Here is a 6,000-nt window from a genome sequence, read left to right on the forward strand (position 1 = left end):
AATAATAAATGTGGACAAAACAAAATACTTAGTCCTAAATCCACCTAGGAAACTGGGCCGCCCACCTACACTTAACTCGGTTGCCTTAGAGAAAGTAGCCGAATTCGATTACCTCGGTATCCGGATTACGGATAGGATGTCTTGGGCAAATCACATCGACAAAATGGTCCTCAACCATAGGAGAGTAGGAGGAGCACTCATGAGGGAGTTCCGGGCCTCACCTAGGAGATCACTTACCCCATTAATCGATATCTACAAGGCCAAAGTAGTGACATCAGCCTTGTATGGGGCAGAACTGTGGGGTCACTGCCGTTTGGATGCCCTAGCGACAGCGGAGAGCAAGCTACTAAAATCCTTTATCTCTATTCCACTGAGCACACCATCTGTACCAGTGTTGTTGGACACGGGCTGTAAAAATATTAAAGATCAGGCCCAGCTTCGCCCGCTCCTGCTATGGACACGAATCTGGAGGGGTGAAGAATTAAAATCCTACGCGGATGGCCTGGGGGAAATAATGAGTCTGGGGGGCTGGGCTAAGATAAGATGGTTAAGAGAAACTAAAAAGCTTCTGGAGAAGATCGGACTAGGGGACTGTTGGTCATCGCGTTCAGCCCCTCCAAAAGAAGTTGTCAAGGCGCTTTTCTGGAAATGGACTGCGGAGCGCCTAATTACAAACTCGAACCACTGCAAGTCCACTGTCACCTTCCTACAAACCAAAGACATTGTGGCCTTTGAACCCTACCTGGACCTGATCACCCTCCCCTTTGACCGAGCCCTTTATTTTAAATTTAGAGTTGGATCCCTCCCGCTAGGTGCTGTGGTATCGAATTGGACATCAGCGGCCCGTACTTCCCCCAATTGTGCATGTTGCCCGAGCAAGGTTGAGTCCATTGCGCATGTCCTATTTGAATGCCCGGATTATGCAAGGCCTAGGAGTTTTTGGTTGAAACCTCTCTGCCGAAATATGGGTACACGTAGCCACCAAGTAGCCTTGCGTATCCTAACTACGGACACTTCCCCCCTATTGTGTGTGGAACAGCTACATTTTTAAAACAGTTTTGGCTTATTCGTTGCAAGAGATTGTCAGTAGCGGTTTAATTCTTTTTTTAGCTAAATTATTAACGGGCACTTTGTGTCCTTTTATCCTTTTTAAATGAGTCCCTACACTGACTTCTTATAGCAATGTTTTTTGTTTACTGTAATGATTGTATTGTAAATGTGCTTATAAGATATCTTGCATATCGAATAAAAGCTTATGACTGACTGTATTTTACATTGTTATTCTGTTAGAAGGAAAAGGGATGTATATAGTATCCTGCATTTATATTGTAAGGTGTTTTATCTCCCCTGCTCAGCCGGTGCCTGTGATCTGACTCATTAGAATGTTGGACTCTGATGATGCCTCAGAATGTTGGGACTGAGAGAGGCAGAGTGACAGTTGGACAGGCAGCTCCTGGTGGGACATATTTACTTAATGTTCTGAACCTTACTACCTGTTAACTACATTGAATAAAACATCCTGAATTAGTACCTCCTGTGTGGACGTTCATCACTAAACACAAGGTTGGGGCAAAGAGCATACCCCTGACATTGCCCACTCCCCAGACAGAGAGCATCCAGGCCCCTTTTTGACAGGGTGTTGGTCGGTGCGCCGGCAGTGGCTGATGCTGAAGTGTGGCCACAAAAACAGGTCTCATTGTCAGGGACTCTTGAAGGCGTGTCATCCCTTGGTGAGTTGGGCATGAACAGCTCCTATCAACTAGTGTTGTTGCTTTTGCACAACCTCTCATCTGATCCTATTGTTCAGTCGTTGATCTTTTAACACCATTACACGTTCTTTAAAGCAGCATGGTGTCCCCGCTGGACAGTGACCACTGTGCCATTGATTTGTACCACCTGCCAGATTTCAGCTTCAAAGGGTGTACACAATTTCCATCCTGGGTGGCAGTTCCTCATGATAACACTATGCCCCACCTGGAGCCTAGGGGCCTAGGGGCCACCGCTCCTCTATCCAGACCCACTTGGGTGTTAGGGACCCTTCCCTTTTCCTAGGTAGCCTGGCTGTCCTGAATTGTGGGCTGCCACTCCAGTTTGGTAGGAATGCTGTCCCTCATGGATACTTGGAACAGGAGTTCCACTGTGCACAATTGGTGGTTCTGTGCAGGGTTTGTCTCTAGGCCTTCAGGAAGTGATACAGGCAGTATTCAGCATCTTCGCCCTGTTCTACCCCTATCCTGAGCGCTCAGTTCAGGGTGCTCATGAACTGTTTGACTTTCCCATTTGCTTGGGGCCATTGGGGAGTTACTTTCTGGGGGCGAATGGCCAAGAAAGCCAGATATTCTCTGAATTTCTGCCCCTAAAATGGAGGAATGTTATCTGCCTTAAATTCTTCAGCAAACCGACTAATACAAATGGATCACTGACTAAATATCGAGGGACAAAATATAGACTACCCAAAATATAGATTCCAAAATATCGACAGACAAAATATTGAATTCCTATCTACAAACAGGTAAGTACCAAAATATCGACCCCAAAATATCGTTTATATATATATACATTATAAAAATATTGAAATCTTAAAATTAATGTAAAATTAAAAAAATATTAAAAATAAATAGCTAAAATATACTTAAAAATACTTAAATTACCTTAACATTATTAAATAACTAATTTAACTTAATAAAAAAAACAATCATATCTGTTAAAACATATGGCTCAATGGTTAGAGCGGCAGACCCTGATGCAGAGGTCTAGCCCGGGACCAGGGTTCAATTCTCCGCCTCGGCGGGTCTTGGGCTCAAAATTCCACGGACCTGATCATTCTCGCCTCGGTGCCTATTCCAATCATGGAGTCCCACTCTGCAACTCTGGGCAATAGCTTGCTTAATCTCCACAACGGCCCCCACAACGCTAAGGATGCCTGGCCTCCACCTTGGGGGTGCCCAGGAGTGGACACCTCACAGGGAAAGCCAGGATGGGTTCCACAGCGGTATTCGTACAAGTGCCTTGAGACCCTTGCGGGTGAGTAGTGCGCTATGCAAGTATCAATTTACAATTTACATTACATATTAACATATTATTAATAAAAAATACACAATATTATTACCGTAGGATAGCGGAGGTGTAAAAATGACTATTCCCACTCCTGGAAGTGCAACAGTAGTGAAAAGCGTTGGATAGCGTAGGGGTAAAAATTACTATTCCCACTCCAAAGAGTGCAACAGTAGGGAAAACGTTGGATAGCGTAGAAGTAAAGATTACTATTCCCACTCTAGAGAGTGCAACAGTAGGGAAAGCGTTGGATAGCGTGGGGGTAAAAATTACTATTTCCACTCCAGAGAGTGCAACAGTAGGGAAAGTGTTGGATAGCGCAGTGGTAAAAATTACTATTCCTACTCCAGCGAGTGCAACAGTAGGGAAAGCGTTGGATAGCGTAGGGGTAAAAATTACTATTCCCACTCCAGAGAGTGCAACAGTAGGGAAAGCGTTGGATAGCGTAGGGGTAAAATGTACTATTCCCACTCCAGAGAGTGCAACAGTAGGGAAAGCGTTGGATAGCGTAGGGGTAAAAATTACTTTTCCCACTCCAGAGAGTGCAACAGTAGGGAAAGCGTTGGATAGCGTAGGGGTAAAAATTACTATTCCTACTCCAGAGAGTGCAACAGTGGGGAAAGCGTTGGATAGCATAGGGGTACATTTTACTATTCCCACTCTAGTGAAAATAAATTAATATAATTCACATAATTATCAATTAATCAATTAATAAAAATTAATTATTGATTATCAATGAAAAATTAATTAACAAGTTGTTCAAAATAAATACCAATAAATTAACATATTTAATTAATTATAATTAAATTCCTTCCCACCCTATTCCCCTATAAACCTACAACCCGCTACAGAAAATAAATTATTTTATTCACAAAATTATCAATTAATCAATTGATAAAAAATAATCATTTAAGAAATAATTAATTACCAATTAAAAATTAATTAACAATTTAATCAAAATAAATACCAATTAATTAATTAACATATTTAATTAATTATAATTAAATTACTTCCCACCCTATTCCCCTATAAACCCGCAACCCGCTACAGAAAATAAATTAATTTAATTCACATAATTATCAATTAATCAATTAATAAAAAGTAAATATCAATTAAGAATTAATTAATTACCATTTAAAAATTAATTAACAATTTATTCTAAATAAATACCAATTAATTAATTAACATATTTAATTAATTATAATTAAATTACTTCCCACCCTATTCCCCTATAAACCCACAACCCGCTACAGAAAATAAATTAATTAAATTTACATAATTATCAATTAATCAATTAATAAAAAATAATTATCAATTAAGAATTAATTAATTACAATTAAAAATTAATTAACAATTTATTCTAAATAAATACCAATTAATTAATTAACATATTTAATTAATTATATTTAAATTACTTCCCACCCTATTCCCCTATAAACCCACAACCCGCTACAGAATTAAATTACACAATAATTAAATAACATAAAATTAATTACTTAATATAAATTACAAAAATATATACACGTTTCACACATATACTAACATAAAAAACACTTTAAAAAATTCGATATTATTAAAAATTCAATATTTTTAATAAACTATATTATGTACTTCGATATTTTGACTGTCTATATTTTTAAAATCGATATTACATTACTTATCTTCAAAACGATATTTTTGATGTCTATATTCTGTCCATTCGATATTTTGTCCATTCTATATTTTGGACTCGATATTTTGGTTTGTCTATATTTTGGAATCAATATTTTGACGATTTACCAATATAGAGAGATAAAGGCAGTGTCTAATCTATGATAATGAATACATTATTCCACCAGGCCTTCTAAGAAATATTTGATGAACATTTCCAATTGATAAAGATTTGCTGAAAAACAAGAGCTTGCATCAGATCTAATAACCGTAAATGACTATGTGGGGAGTGAATATCCTCAGAAAGACTACCTAAAAAAAGTATCAGGGGAGTTAGTGGGAAATTTCAGTGAAATATTAAAGATAACTGAGACCAAACTTTTTTACAGAAAGAAGCTGTAGGAGGACAATGGAACAGCATATGGCAGCACATGCCTAAAGTCACTAATTTGGTGGTCACAGGACCAACATTTGGGAGAAGTATAAGACTTAACCTATGATAGAGAAAGAACAAATACTGTGAAGTAGAAGCTGTCTTATAGCTTTGTATAGGGTATCCCAAATCATATTCTAAAATGGAAGAGTCCAGGTACATCCAATTTTCCTTGCACTTCTAACTTAGTTTTGGATCTGACGTACGACAAAGAGCGAATAAGTCTATATATAGGAGAAGCATTAGGGACAGAAGTAAGAACTGAACAAAGAGGGGATTGTGATAAGGAAGAAGGGGAAGCATCTGGTAATGAATGAAGAACATCTAGAAGAATATTTGTGAGAAGGAGATAGTTAGATAAAATGAACAAGAACACTTAAATAAATAATGAAATTTTGAGAAGGAGAGAGGATCATTATTAGAAAGTAAATCTTTGACCTAAATATTACGTTTTGGCCTCCAGACTTTCCAAAATAGCGGTTTGTTTTTAATAGTAATAGGATTGTTATGCCAGAGAGGAGACTGTTGGAAGGAATCACGAGTCACAAACTGCGATTGATGAATAGGTTTTTAAAAAGAGGAGAAGAAATTATGGAAGGCTTATCCGAGAAAGATAGAACTTTATGGGTAAGAAAAGGTGCTGGAAAATAATGATCAATATCCAAACATAAAGGGGTAAACGAGGTTTGCGAAAAAGAAAGCCATCGAGAGGCTTGCTGGAAACAAAAAGCCTTATGATATACCCAGAAGTCAAGGAAATTGACTCCATCTTCTTGGTTAGCTTCCCTAAAACAAGCTTGAGAAATTCTGGATTTTTTATTCATTCACAGAAATTTAGAAACTTTAGAGTCTCATTTAAAAAA

This window comes from Lissotriton helveticus, chromosome 9, assembly GCF_964261635.1.
Source record: "Lissotriton helveticus chromosome 9, aLisHel1.1, whole genome shotgun sequence".
NCBI classification, from domain to species: domain Eukaryota; kingdom Metazoa; phylum Chordata; class Amphibia; order Caudata; family Salamandridae; genus Lissotriton; species Lissotriton helveticus.